The 16405-nt window shown below is 38.2% G+C and overlaps 1 long non-coding RNA gene across 1 annotated transcript in view; it reads right to left on the bottom strand.

The window, feature by feature from the left end:
- Positions 1 to 6144: 6144 nt before the first annotated feature.
- Positions 6145 to 16405, bottom strand: part of LOC140343848 (uncharacterized) — a 54075-nt gene continuing 43814 nt past the window's right edge. Inside the window, exons 2-4 of the long non-coding RNA XR_011923418.1 lie at positions 7661 to 7885; positions 6906 to 6993; positions 6145 to 6562 (exon numbers count right to left, since the gene is read on the bottom strand). This is a non-coding gene — a long non-coding RNA (uncharacterized lncRNA). The remainder of the gene's footprint in view (positions 6563 to 6905; positions 6994 to 7660; positions 7886 to 16405) is intronic.

Here is a 16405-nt window from a genome sequence, read left to right on the forward strand (position 1 = left end):
CCAAATATGATGTCAGCATTAGTAGTCCATGTATTTGTCTTGGGACAGGTTTCCTTAAAACAATAGATTTTAAAGAAATCCTGACTCACTGTAAAATGAGCAATACATTTAAGTAAAGTAGAGATTTTTTTTAGTTTTGGATAGAATGGAAAAGGTTAGAATACCCATCAGTATTACAGTGCTTTCTGATTACTCATCAGAGAAAATCCCCCTCAATCTGAGCCCCCAAAGACACAACAGGAAGGGGAATTTTCATCAAAACAAGGGCATCAAGGGATGATGAAATTATCTCTGATATTTGCCACTAGAACAGGTAATGCTTTTGTAAAATATCCCCTTTACAGATGATGGATTTCTTAAAAATTTAACCACCTGAGCGTTACACTGATTTCTAGATTTCTGTTCCAAAAGCGTCACAGGTTTTCATGAAATTTTTTTTTTTTAAATTGTAGACCTGTAACTTACACGGAACCGACGCTGGATTAGCACAGCGAGACCAGGTAAGTGGGGATTTTAGTGTAGGCGAAAAAATACGGGGTTAACCAAAAGAGCAAAAATATTTAGTGCGAGAAATTACGGGCTTAGCGGTTAGGGGGTTAATTTCCATCCCGGACAAATAGTGAGCTTAGATCTTGCCAATATGTACACAGACAGCAATAAAAACTTGCTGACAAATGTTCAAAGCAATCCACTTACTTTACAAAATTAAAAAACATTTTGTCACTGAGTTAAGAAGTTATACACACTACACTTTTTATTTATTTGTCTTCACTAAAATTGAGATTTTGTACAGATTTGAATGAGATTGTTATGCTCGATTACTACACTATAACAGTATATATAGCAAGAGTGCTTGGAAATGCGTACTAAGCATTACAGTATAGATCTAATGGAGTCAAGAGCTTTTGATGCTGATTTGTACTACTGGAAATATTTATTTTAAATGTTTACACCAAGAGTAAAGTTTGTGTTATAATGTAACATTATTACCATGGGTAATACTCCCATCTTGGTGGACATAAACCAAATGCCTCTTTTATTCTTCTTATTAAAGCAACACTGCATACTCATGCATTAGTTTGTGACTTTGCATACTTAGGAAACAAATAGCCATCTCCTGTGAGGTTAACATTTACTTTATTTTGCCATTTCAGTTTATCATTGTACATCATCTGTTTTCTTTCTCATGCAAATCTTTCCTTTTAATTTCTCCTTTTACATTTTTAGCTTACCTAATGGTTTTGTTCATTTTGCTCTGTTTCTGCATCATTAATTTGCTTTCATATTAGTTTTACTTCCTTTAGCTTATTTGAGTTAGTTTTCCATTTTCTATCCTCCTATAATCTGTGCAAGTTGCAAAATGACTAGTTATGAAGCTTTCTTGATATTAGTCATTCGATAAATCTCCAAATCTGCAGCATGTTTATGTTAAGTGGGAAAACATACATATTATATGAAACATTTTATTGCTTGTTGACAGAGCACTGAAATATGTTCTTAAATATATTTTTTATGATTGTTAACATACATGTCAATATCTCTAAATGAAAACTCAGGAAAAAGCATGCCCTACTGTTTTCATTTTATATTGTGCTTTACCTATTCCCCAAACATCTCCAATACTTTACTCATCACTCTGCCATTGATCTAGAAAGATTAACTTTTGTTGGGCTTCTACTACTATTTCCTGATTGTAATGAAATCTCCAATGGAAAGGGTGTTATGGCATCCATATAATAGTTTAGCTCGCCTCTCTATACATTTGTTATTCTTTGTCCAAACATTTACCAAATCTTCAGAAAGTCAGGAACAATGTGAATAACTTCGATGTATCATTTGTATGCACTTGTCCTCCAAAGCTTGCTTATACAAATCTAGCACCACTTGTCCAGCAAGTCTAAGCTTACATTATTTTTCATTTACAGTAGATTCTTTTTACTTGTACTTCTATATATTATATTTTTTTTCCTGAATGCAAACTCAATATGAAACTAATGTGAAATTTTGGAATTAAAAGTTTTACAGCTTGCAAACGTGAGATAAAGCAGGGTTAGAATCAAGCAATCCCATGTGGCTCCTCACAGCCTCTTGGTCACTCACACCACAGACCAGTGTGTCTGCACATTGGGCAGCTAGTGGCATAAGCGGTACAAACCCCTATTCATTTTCTAAGGAGCTGATGCTGGAAGAATCTACATGTACTGTTTGCCCAAAGGCGGATGTTCCCTGGAACAAGGAAGCAGTAAATTTACCATAATTTCTATGGTGTGTCTAATACAGTATGTTTATTTTTGTCAGCAGTGAAGAATAATTGACTTATGACCATAATGGACCTTAACTGGCATCTCATTGATCTCAGTCAACATTATGAATTGGCAAATGTTCCCAGATTCAATGTGAAGGGGTTTGTTAAAATCTGTTATTAGCAAAACTCAAACATTGCAGCAAATCCCATTGAAATCCATAGGTGGGGGCGTGGCTTCACAATGGTGCTGTGAGGATGTGGATTCCTGTAGTGCTGTCCTCCAGCATCGCGTTTGCAGCAGACCAGATTTTGGGCTTACCTTGGCACATGTCAAACCAGCGGAAGACTCCTGCTCACTACATGGCTCATGAAAAGACCGGGTTTTGCTTCTATTTCCCGGCAGCAGAGGCTCAATCCCCTGCAGCCACTACATCCAAAATTTTGCAGACCCGCTCCTTTACAGGACAGGCTGCCACACAGGCAACTACCTTGGGACAAAGTGGGAGACTTCATTCATTACAGACCCCCACCTCACCTCCTCAATGGCTCTCTTGGCTTTCAAGAGTTACACAGAGCTCCATCCAGACCAAAACAATCCACAGACTTCACAATTAGCCCCAATCACCTCCAGGGCTGTGTGTCAGATCCCTTCTGCTGACCTCAGTTCCATTCTGCACTGGGCAAATCTGGCCCGCAACGTCCTTTTTTTTTGGCCCCCAAAGGAATCCTAAATATCAATTGCAACTGTCCCGCTGCTGCATAGAAATAGCGCTGCTACTACAATTCCCGGCATCATGCGCATCTATAGACCAGCGGCCTCTCTGCTTATGAGTGGCTCCGCATTGGACTGTTTTATAGACACAAGTAATGCCGGGAATTGTAGTAGGGACATCACTAACATCTATAGACCAGTGGCTTCTCTGCCTATGCGCAACACCACATTGGACTGTTTTATAGACACAAGCAAATGCCGGGAATAGTAGTAGAGGCATTACTCGCGTCTAAAGACCAGCGGCCTCTATGTCTATGTGTGGCCCCACATTGGACTGTTTTATAGACGCAGGGAATTGTAGTAGCAGTGCTCTTCAATGCAGAGCTCAATGGCCTTCCTGTTACTACAGATTAAGGGTCAGGAAAACAGGCACCGTCGTAACAATATGAGGCTAAAGGGTCTACCAGAGGCAACCGCTGAACCTAAATTTAAAGCTAAAGGAATCTAAAGGGGGTGGATCCCACTGTTAAACTCTGCCCATTTTTTGGGGTTACAGGCAAATTATTGCCAAAGAGAGATTGGCACTGCCATAAGAAACATTTAACAAAGAAAAAAATTAACAGTGTAAACAGGACCCTTTTAAAAAATCTTTAAGGGTCACCAAGGAGAAACTCCATTTTGTTTACATGCTTGGAAATTGCCATTAGGTTGTTTATGGCCTTTTTGAAACAGCATCAGCAACACCATTTATTTTTTTACCAATTGATTTTATAGGAAACACCTATTTTTTGCAGGCTATACATTACCTAATTTGACTGGTAAAAGTAGGAACAACAACAGAAAGTTTACTCTTGTGGCTGAAGGAACAATTACTCTTATAGCCACCTAAAATCTTAACACTTAGTAGGTGACCTGTGGTAAAATTGTTTAATAGTATGGTTTGTGGTGTTTTAAGTTTTTTTTTCTGCAGTACCATACTGCATTGTCTTAAAAGGCAAACAAAAATGTAAAAGCAGAGTGCACAAATACAATTCAAAAACATACCTCAAATTCCCTAAACCCCGTCTTTGTATCCCCAAATTACTGTCCCCATATATAAAATATAAACTTCATGAAAAATATGTATGTGTTTGGTCATATGGGGTTTGGGTTTTGTGATCACTGATAATATTCCAATAAACTGATAATAATCCTGATAAACTAATGGCTGTAGTCAGCAATCATGCGTTTGAAAGGCTCTCTGTAAGTGTTGCCTGCAGCGAAGCCTTAACACTGTGGTTAAGAAAAAGCAGTGCTAAGGGAACCCCATGCACCATTTTTTCACCTTTAAATAGATTAAATCACTACCACAGGCAAGTTGGTCATTAAAATGTAGCAATTTTTTTAAACAGCACTTTCCCACCTAAAAGTTATTTTGCCTGGTGTCCTTGCTAGACATTTAGGCATTAAATTCACCATATACCACATACTGCTTGCAGTAGTGGCCCAGAGTCCTAAAGCTGCGTACACACATGAAATAATTATCGTTAAAAACGAACGACTGTTCGTATGATATTCATTAACAAAAAAGTGCACAACGACTGACCAACAATGTGTGTGTGTGTGAAGCACCCGGCAATGAACATTCGTTTATTATATATATATTGATATATATATATGTGTGTGTGTGTGTGTGTGTATATATATATATATATGTGTAAATATTTATGCATATGTTTAGGGGGCACCCAAGAGAAATTCAACATTATGTGGGGTAGCTGGGTGTACTACAGGGACACACTGGAGTTTAAGCACCACCTAGATCCGACTCTCTCTACTTAGGGGTAAGGCTTACCGTATATACTTTCTGACTGCCTCTTCTAACCCTTACTTTGTCTTCATATCAGCACGGACTTTCGTTTTTGAAAATGTATGATTGCCTGTTCATGTATACCCCTTGTATTTACCGTAATATTATACCACATGTTTATGTATCTGTTAAAAACTTGAAAATTTAAATAAAGAATTTTATAAAAAAATATAAATGTGTGTATATGTCTGTATATGTGTGTATATATATATATATATATATATATATATAATGTATGTGTAAAATTTGGTCAATTTGGTCAAATAAAAATTTTTAGATGAAACAAAATAAAAAAAAATACATTTATTTGTACCTATGCGATGCAACATCTAAGTAAATCCAACATGACCCTCTCTCTGTTCTTTAAAGTCTGACCACCGGTTTCTGAGCTGGTCCTTGGAATGGAGAACCCCAAATTTATGCTCCAACCTGCTCTGTACAGTCTCCAAAATTAGATCCTTCCTGACATTTGGAGTAATGAGTAATGAGCCCTCCTGCAATCATAATATTTCTTCTCCAGAATGGCCACCATCAGCTCCATCTTCTCATGCGTCATTGGTGATGCTCTCCTGGAAAGGCTGTGTATTGGCTGTGGCATCTCTCCCAAGTATGACAGTATATCATGTGACAGAAAGTGACCGGACATGCAAGATGTGCTGCGAAATCTGCAGTCCATGGAAGATCACCCACGTGCGTTTGTCCAAACATTCGATCGTACGATTATTTTGGAATGAACATTCGTACGAACATTCCTATAAGGTAGGTGATGCTGCTTTGCCTGTCCTTGTACTCTATTTCATTGTGTAGTAGTGTAAGTTAACTAATGATTTTTTGTATATGTTTTTCAGAGATCTTGGCCTATGATGCATTCAACAACCCAAACTTCATGCGTGAGTTCATTGGGACCTACAGATCCTATCCCTGTCTGTGGAAGGTGAAGTCTGGGGAGTATGCAAACAGGAACCTAAAGATGAAGGCATACAATACTATGGTTGAGCTCTGCAAAAGCATAAATCCTGCGGCCAACATTAACATGTTCAGCACAGGATCCAAAACTTGTGCACCGTGTTAAAAAAAAGAATTGAACAAGGTGAAGGATTCAAAGCGGTCAGGTGCTGCCACAGAGGATGTTTATGTACCTAAACTATGGTACTTTAACCTCTTGTCTTTCACCACGGTTTAAGATGACAGTCCTCCATCGTTGTGCAGCCTGGAAGAAGAGAACAAGGATGCATGGGAAAGTACACTGAGCCTGGATGAGGCTCCTGATATTTTCATGACACAAGGCCAGGTAAGTTGAAAATTTTTTATTGTACAATTTAGGAAAACACAGGCAGGACTAATATTAAAGTTAGGAAAACCTTAGTACAGATCTTTATTGCAGTCCAACAAACATTGTGGCGTAAAAATGTCATGCGATACTGCCATTCCACTGCTCCAGTGGTGTTGAAGTACTGCAATTACTTGTTTCGGTTTTCTTTAGCCGACACTGAAGCATTCTGGGGTACTGCAAGCTGTAGGTCCACTAGACCGGTGAATTGGTTACTGCATTCGCCCTGTGCAGCTGTAGCATAATCTTGCCCCATTACAGGAGCAAACGATGCACTGCAATTATTGCAACATAGAAAATTATGCAGCAAGCATAGACTACCTTTCAATTTTGTCCATGCGCAGATTGATAGCAGTATGGAATATTCTGAAGTGATTTGCTAGAATACAGAATGCATTCTCAACCACCCTCCTAGCATGAGACAACCTGTAATTGAAAATGTTTTTCTGTTGGTTATAATTCTTCTGAGGGTATGGTTTTAATATGTTGTCATGTAATGCAAATGCTTCATCTGCAACAAATACAAAGTTCATTCCCTCTACAGTTTGGCTGTTTCTAGCTAGATGCAGTTGCTTGTTCATTAGCTTCTTGTGAAATGGCGTACCATCCAGAACCCCTCCATCAGACATGCGCCCATTTCTTTCTATGTCAACTAAAACAAATTCATAATGGGCATTCACTATTGCCATGAGCACGATGCCGAAAACCCCCCACTAGTTGTAGTAGAACGATCCACTGTGTGCAAATGGGGTGATTCTTACATGCTTACCATCAATTGCTTCTCCACAATTAGGGAAGTTACAAAAGTTTTGGAGGTCTGAAGCGATGGCCAGCCATTCCTCAGGTGTGTCAGGAAACTGAAAGGAGAACATAAGAAGAGGTAATATGCATATTATGTTCTATTTATTTGTTCTATTTATTTTTCTGCAGACTTCCTCCTCCAGTAACCTAATAGAGAGTTCACCTGCTGCAACATCCAGTCCGCTGACTTCCAGCCCTAGTCAAAAAAGGAGTCAGAAAAAAAGAAAGAGAAACTGGAAAAGAAGCAAACTTTGTAGCAATCTATTTATGGCCATAACTGAACCAAAAAGAGGATCAATTTGATGGCTTTGGCTTCACTGCTAAACTGCGGCAGATGCCCCCAGAATTAGCATGTACTGTGGAGCTGATTGTGACCGATGTGGTCAACAAAGGATTGATGCACCAAATAAACCCACAATACCCTACTTATTCCTTCCCCACTTCATACCCACAGCCTCACCCTTCTCCTGTACCTAACCTAAATGAAAGCCACGAATATACCGAATTAAAGCAAGTGTGTCACAACTTTTTATTGCATTTATATTGTTAACATTGTTAAAATTGTTATTGATTGTTATTTATTACACAGTTATGTATTGTTGTTTATACTTTTTAATGTGCTATAGTCTCACTAAAAAATTTCACTTTGCTAAATAAATGTAATGTTCCTTTTTTATGAAGCGAATTTGAATTTTTGATTTAATGATTGTATATGGCACCTACCTTCATTTACTCATCTCTCAAGCTGTCGATAATTGCTGCACACATCTCGGGGATGATATGACCCATTGCTTGTGGTGAGATCCCAGTGGAGAACTTCATGTCCTGCAGAGATCTTCCAGTGGCAAGGTATATTAACGTGGCGATCAACCTCTGCTAAGCTGTTATGGATTTTCTCATGAAGGTATCTTGTTTCTTCAGAGTAGGTCTCATTGCGGAAAGTAATTTCTGGAAACACACATACGACATGCAAAGGTAATTTTTGTAGTCATCTGGGAATGTCAGGCGCAATTCCCGTAGCAGATTCTCATACGAAATGTTGTCTTGGTCCAACAACCAATCTTTACACCAAACCCAGCGCTTCTTCACAACTTTCACATCATCCTCATGTTCACTTAGCACATACATCACAGCAAAACTGCTTTCTTTTTGCTTGAGAGGACTCGGAAAGACATATTGCACAGAGAAACAAAGGAGCAGTGTGACGAATGATCGTTCGTAAGACCGATCTTTCGAACTCACATTCTGTTTATAACAAATTTCAGACACTTACTTCCTTTCCTCCGGTACACGCCACTTCCTGTATCAATCAAACGATCGCATCTAGCATGTGTACAATATCTTTGAATGATCATATCGTTATCAGCATGTACATAATCGGACACTATACAATCATTCACAGATATCGTTAATAATCATTGATCGTTCGTTTTTAAACGACAATTATTGAAGGTGTGTACGTAGCTTAAGTGTAACTTAGGACAACACTGTGCTTAACAATGGCACCCCACTAACCTTTTTTTTCTATTCTTTTTCTGCTGTGTTTCAAGTACCCAGTCTATAATGCCACAGAGTGTTTTTCAGATAGAAATCAAGAGAATATAGATTATTTATCCTTGCTTCATTGTAGCTCCCTATTTAGGCTGCCTGTTCAAAAGGTTTCAAAATGCTGCACAGATTTGGACCAATGAGTCATTAACTAGTTAAAAAAACTCCAGAAACCCGGGGCTTGTCCTCTTACCATAACCCTACAGGTACTCATTGATGCCATGCTGCAACAGCATCTGCAGCATTGTTAACATTCCAGCATGTGGAAGCATTGTTCCTCACTAGTACTAGCACCAAAGAGGCCCTTCTACATATGTGCTGTGAATTCATAAAAGAAGGCATTCTGTATGTGAGATGTCTGTGCATGTTTGGTGTTGTATGTGTTGTATGTTAGTAATCTGTTTGTCCGCTTTTTTAATACCAACAAAGAGGATTGTGAAGCAACAGTTTTGCTAAACTGGCTTGGCATGGGTGTGACTTAATGACATTTTCTTTTCTGTGCCAGAGACACCTGTCTTTGAAAGGATGTTTCTGGAGGTGGTGGGGTGAATATAGGAGACTTCTGTAGAAGTCCACAATTTCACCTAATTCTTCTAAACTTGGCCTTCTTCCCTTTCCTGACTTGGCATAGCTTTTAGATGACCCTTTTTGAGACTTCTATCGCCATCACTAGATTGTTGCAGGAAAATGTTGTGAGAGGGAGAAGATGTGAAACTGAGATCTAAGAAGGAGAAGCGAGGCCCTTTTCTTGCTGCTATCTACCTCAGTACCTGATGAGAAAAACTCATCCAAAATAGATAATCAGTGTGATTCTTTGGTTTCTTTATTTAAACAAATTAGGATTGAAATAAAATTCAGCAGATTTGTTCCTCAGTCGTCCTAGCACCAAAAAGTCCCCTTTATTTGTGTGCTATGGCATTCATCTGTATGTGAAATGTCTATGGGTTAAGTGTATGCTTGTTGTATGTTAGTGATTTGTTCTGATCTCATTGTATTAATACTTGATTTGGTGCATGTAATATTTATTTACAGGCTTGCTGCTAACCTCCTATTCTTTCTATGAGTTCATCTGCTGCCACCCCCAATATTAATAAATCAACTAGACTTGTTACATAAAGGATCAATAAAGATTAAAAGTGTATATGAACAGACAGTTCACCAGTCTTAGCAATGCAAATCCTATTTCAGTCTGCATCTTCAACCACATCTGTAAACAGTGCTCACCTGCGCATGTCTAAATCTAATCCTAAAAGATTATGTTTCCAATTTTTGAATCATGCCAAATCTATATAAATTTGAAAGGAGCATGACCCACCCAAGATCAAACCCACAATATAGTGCTATAACTAGCCCTTTCATAGCAGGAACAGATTTTGTGGCACCTCACTGATTGCTGGACTTTTGGGGTAAATATTGTGACATCTCTTCTTACATCTTCCAGCACAAACAACATGGAATCTTTGATAAAGTAATTTCCTTCTCATTCCCCCCTTTCGGTCATTCTACTGACCATACAGACATTACTATTACTATTACAGTATGGTCTACTGACCATACAGACATTACTACTACTATGTACTAATTACTATTACTTACTACTTTAGGTATGACTCCTGTTCTAGACACCCTGCCCAGGGCAAAACCATTCAGAATCTGGAGGTCAGAGAACTAGGTGGGAATCTTTTTTGTATATACATAATTGGAGTCCATCTCTAATCCTAAAATATCTATCCCCTAAACCAGTTATCACAATTTAACCAGGAAAACCATGATATGTCTGTCATACTGCTTGGTTACTTGGACCATGTGTTTATACCCCATATTGTCTAAAAATGCGTATTCTGGACCCATCTCACCCCAGCCCCCATCACTAGTAAGCAACACATACATATATACACGTTTCATGCTTGATTCTCCAAATCACTTTCTTGCAGTGAGAGATGTGTATCCAGGCCTGTCTGCTGTTGTTTATCAGATGTCAGTGTTGAACTTGGAAAGGACCATCAAACCTGGGTTTCAAGGTTCATCTGGTTTTTATCACCACCCAATCTCCTGGTTTAAACTGTTGGAATCCAGATGGTTTTGGATCTTTAATAGAGTTAAACACATATTTATGCACCTTGTTTTAACATTTGTGCACAGAGGCCACATACCCTGTCAAATCAGAATAGAGTGCTTTCAGCTGTTGGGGAGAATACAATACTATTCTTGGGGCAATGCCAAATAATATTTCATAAGGTGAGAGCCTATAGTTCCCTTTAGGTATTGTTTATGTTAAATACAATACAATAGGCATGCATTCAACCCAGGGTTTCTAAACTTCAGCAGCAATTATGGCAGTCCTATTTTTGGTGATATTGAGTCTCTCCACTTTTCCACAACTTTGAGGATGATATGGTGTCTGGAAAACTTGTGTAATATTTAAGGCATTCATTATTTCTGATAGGACTTCCCTATTGAAATGGGATTTTTGTTCTGACTCTTACCTTAGGGCCTCAAATCTGCAGACGAACTCCAGTCATTTCTTTGATGCTGTTTTAGCAGTAACCTTAGCTGCCAGCCAGACCTCAGGCCATCCAGAAAGCATGTCTACACTTATGGGCATATATTCAAATGTTCCCACTTTTGGAAGCTGTATAACATCTATTTGAAGTATTTGGAAGGGGTACTCTGGTCTAGGTGAGTGTCTACTACTTTACGAGGGTTATGGCATGAACAGGTAAGGCAAGGCATCTTATATCTTGCAGCAAAGGCTGTAATCCAGGATCTATCCAGTTCTTCCTTACTGTGACAGACATTGCATTTTACCTAAGTGAGTGATTCCATGTGAAAGATGAGCAGTCAAGGGGTACAATGATAAGGGCAAGCAATAGATCTGACTATGCCGCCAAACATTTTTGTTGTCTTTCTTCTCCCCCAGATCTATCCATTTTTTCTTTTCCTCCTCTGAGGCCTGTTCCTGTAATTTTGCTAGGACTTCCAAGTTCACAGGCCCTTTATTATTTATGATCTCAGATAGCATGGTTCTTATAGGTGCTATTGGCAGGAGGGCATCTTCTTTGGCTCTCTCATCTGTCTTTACATTACCTTGTGCTTCTGGAGTCTGAAGCTTTGTATGGGCCTGTACTTTTACAATGCTTACCCCAGCAAGTTATAGGGCTGCAAGAAGCTCCCCCATTAATTATGCATTTCTAATTGGCTTAACTATAAATGTCATGTAGGGACCAAAGTCTTTTGCTATGCCAAATGCATAGTATCTATCTGTCCAGACAATATCTCTCGAACCTTGGCCAGAGTACATGCTTGCAATTCAGCTTCCTGAACACATCAAAAGATAAACTTTGTTGGTTTAACCACCTGAGCGTTACACTGATGTCTGGATTTCTGTACCAAAAGTAATCCACTGTTTTTCATGAATTTTTTTTTTTTTTAAATTGTAGACCTGTAACCCACAGAAATATGTCCGAACAAGGGTTCTAGTAGATATTATGAATATAAAAAATGTTTGAAACACACAATTATGTAAAAAATGCAGGATTTCTGCATTGTACTATACATCTCACTACAAATGCCAGCAATAGGAGCTGCGGACACTGGGTGAGTATTTCCTTTCAGTTGTAATCCGATTGTCATACAATGTATGACAATCGGATTGCAACATAACGTTTGTTTACATTTAACCACCTGGTGACAAAAACTCGGGGTTAACCATAATTGCAAAAGTTTTTAGCCCGAGCATGCTCGGGCTTAACGGCAAGGTGGTTAATATGCTATTAGTTACCACTGTATATCCAGTACTTGGCTACCCATCATCAGTATAGTATTGGGAACCATCTATAAACATCTTAAAATCAGAATTAGTTACATATATAGTTAGATGATACATTTGCTAACCCCTGTGTCACGGTTTGTATTCATGTACATTCACTTTTCTTTAGGCACCCACAACACAAATGTAAAGAGTATAGCAAGATTCAATATATTACACCTTCTGATTGTTAAATTGGTTGGTGTATGTAAAACAACCCCATAATAAGCCAACCTAGATGCTGACAAATGCTTTGTATTATGTTTAATATTATTTATAATATTAGTGTGTGATCCAAGACGAAGTCTGCTACGTTTGCCAGCAGCGATGCACATGCTGCCACTGCCCTAACACAACCCGGTGATCCCTTTATTACATGATCTAGCTGACAGTAGAAATATGCAAATGGTCCCTCATACTCCTGTAGCATGGCCAGCATTCTTATGACAGAACAGCTAAAATGGTTTACTGTAGTCTGGGAGGGGAAGTGGAAGCTGACAATATAGCTGTTTTCAGGTCTTTCATACCCTGGACATGATATTTGAAGAAATTGGAAGTGTTTTCTTAAGTTAATACATCATTAATAAAGAGGCATTTGGGATCCACTCTCAGTGGAACCCTACTGGACCCATTCATCAAATGTTTGCTAGAAATACAACTTTTAAAGCTTACTTTAATTTGCTTTATTACCTGTAAACGAACGACGAAGGATCCTGCACGATATCTGCGAACGATCGTATGGCACCGATCCTGTACATACAGATAACGATACGATCGTTCGCAGATATTGTACACACAATAGATGCGATCGTTTGAACGATACAAGAAGTGATGTGCACCACAGGAAGTGAATACTGTGTACGAACGTTCGGATCAAACGAATGACTTTCACCACACTGTTCCTTTCTCCCTATGTGCAATATGCCCTTCAAAGTGTTCTCAAGGAAGAGGTAAGCCGCTCTTGCTTTGGTGTGTATGCTTGAAGAGGAGAACGTTGAGAAGAAGCAGCGAATGTGGTGTAAGGATTGGTTGTTGGACCGAGACAACATTTCACATGACAGTCTGCTACGATTCAACTACAGCCACACCGGGTGAAAGCAGTAATCAATTCACTGGTCTAGTGGATCTCCAGGTTGCAGTACCTCAGAATGCTTCTGTGTGGGCTAAAGAAAACAGAACCAAGTACTTGGAGTACTTCAACACTACTGAAGCAGTTGAATGGCAGGATCGCATGACATAGTGTGTAATGTTTGTAATAAAATTGTTTAATAATGTTTGTAATAAAACTCTATATATAGTTTTATACTTTCCTATATGTAGCTGTGCCTGTGTTTTTAGAAATTTAATATTAAAAATATTTTAAAAAAACTTACCTGGTCTGGTGTTTTGAAAAGCTCAGAAGTCTCATCAAGGCTTTCCTCAGCATCCCTGTGTGTACCTTCCCCAGCATTCTTGTCCGCTTCTTCCAGGCTGCACACCGATGGGCGACCTTCATCCTGATCTGCAGTGAATTCCAACAGATGAAAGTACCATAGTTTAGGTACATAAATGTCATCCGCTGCAGCACCTGACCCCTGTGAAGCCTTTATTTTGTTCATTTCCTTTTTAAAAACTGTACGAAGGTTTTGAATCTTTTGTTTCACATATTTAATGTCAGCGGCAGGATTAACGGTCTTGCTGAACTCGACCATCGCGTCATACGCCTTCAGTTTCAGTCGGTTTGAATAATCAGCAGACTTCACATTCCACAGGCAGGGATGTGAGCTGTATGCCTCAATGAACTCACGCATGAAGTCAGGGTTATTGAATGCATCATAGGCCATGATCTGTGAAAAACATTAAAATATAAAATATAACAAAACTATAAACATAATATTTAGGATAACATGTAAAAATATGCAGCATCACCCACCTCAATAATGTTCGTTTCTCGATCGAAATGTCGGACAAATTTTCGTACGAACGACCGCGCTGGATCTTGCACTTTGCACTTCTGATTTCCCACAGGACTTTGCAAACACCCACCCACTTCCTGTTATATGTTTGTCTGTGATGTAATTATGTCTGCCCAGAGAGCCACACCTATGTCCAGAGAGGAGATGGAGGTTTTGGTGGAGGTCCTGGAGAAAAATGACTATGATGGTAGAAGGGGGCACTATAAATCCCAGAATGCGAGAAAAAAACGGATAATGGAGAAATTGCAGAGGAGATTGCGGCACAAATTTCATGTGGAGCGTTCCAAAGATCAACTGCGGAAAAGGTAGTCTGATCTGAAGAACAGAGAGAGGGACGTGCTGCATACGTTGAGGCGACGTATTGACAGAAAACGTAAGTAATAATTTTGTCAGTTTGTAGAAGTTAATTTTTTTCAAAAATATTTGTTATAGGTTGTAGGTTTTACAAAATTATTTTTAATTTATTTGCATTTGTTTAAAAAATTGTTTTGAAATTTTTAAAAAATTTTATTTATTTATGACAATTTTTGCTTTTATGCATTAGGACAACGTGCTCGGGAGGTAGAGGAGCAGCCGCAGGAGTGTCCGGAGGAGCCGGTAGAGACAGAAGGTAGGATATTGGTATATATTTAATAAGAGAAAATGCATAATTTTGTAAACATGAAAAAACATACCCCTGACCAGGCTGGCCATCCGGAGGAGCCGGTAGAGGTGGAAGGTAGGATATCGGTATATGGTTATACGAAAAAATTGTATAATTTTCTAAATATGACAAATAGATTATTTTTAGATATAGTGCAAATATGTATTTGATTTTTTTTTATGCAGAGTTGATACTGGTTTCCCCTGCAGAGGAGGTATTACAGTCTGTGGTGGAAATTGAGCCACGTATGTACCCAATTTTAAGAGAGGTAGGTTGCATATAATTGTGTGTAATTTAACTTTTTATTTTTGTTTGCTCTTATTACAGTATCAGAGGGAGAGCGAGAAAGTCCTGAGCCAGGCACGTCAGGGCAGATGGCAAAAAGTGTTGGTAAGCATTCATATAATGTTTATACAAAAATGTGTCATATCCATTTGTCGGCTTCACAATATATGTGTACTTAATATTCTTTTTTATTCCTACACAGATTCTCAAAAGAATGAAATTTTGGAGAAACTGCAGGCCATGGAGCACCGATGGAAGGAAGTTGCCAAGACAGTGCGCAAGGCGAAATTGACCTGTGAGCACTCCAAAAATTTATCAAAAAAATTTTTTAAAAAAGTAAATATTAATTTTTTTTATTTTATACATTTTTTACACTAAAATTATTTATTTTGAAACAATTTGTGTTTATTCAATTATTTTTACTTGACTGGCAGGTAAGTAAATTTGAACTAAACAGGATGAAGTACCGCAGTGGAACAGGATGAAGAACTCCGCTGGAAGAAACCGGATGAAGTACCGCAGTGGAACAGGATGAAGAACTCCGCTGGAACAAATAAATATATAAATAGGATATCGGTATATGGTTATATCAAAAAAATTTATAATTTTCTAAATATGACAAATAGATTATTTTTAGGTATAGTGCAAACATGTATTTGATTTTTTTTTTTTTTTATGCAGAGTTCATACTGGTTTCCCCTGAAGAGGAGGTAGTACAGTCTGTGGTGGAAATTGAGCCACGTATGTACCCAACTTTTAGAGAGGTAGGTTGCATATAATTGTGTGTAATTTAACTTTTTATTTTGGTTTGCTCTTATTACAGTATCAGAGGGAGAGCGAGAAAGTCCACAGCCAGGCCCGTCAGGGCAGATGGCAAAAAGTGTTGGTAAGCATTCATATATTGTTTATACGAAAATGTGTCATATCCATGTGTCGGCTTCACAATATATGTGTACTTAATATTCTTTTTATTTATACACAGATTTTGTTTCACAAAAAAATGAAATTTTGGAGAAAATGGAGGTCATGTAGCACCGATGGAAGGAAGTGGCCAAGACAGTGCGCAAGGCGAGAAGTGACCTGCGGGCACTCAGAAAATGTATCAAAAAAAAATTTTTTAAAAAGTAAATATTATTTTTTAATTTATTTTATACATTTTTTACAATAAAATTATTTATTTTGAAACAATTTGTGTGTGTTCAATTATTTATACTTGACTGGCAGGTAAG

Source organism: Pyxicephalus adspersus, chromosome Z (assembly GCF_032062135.1).
Source record: "Pyxicephalus adspersus chromosome Z, UCB_Pads_2.0, whole genome shotgun sequence".
Lineage (NCBI taxonomy): Eukaryota > Metazoa > Chordata > Amphibia > Anura > Pyxicephalidae > Pyxicephalus > Pyxicephalus adspersus.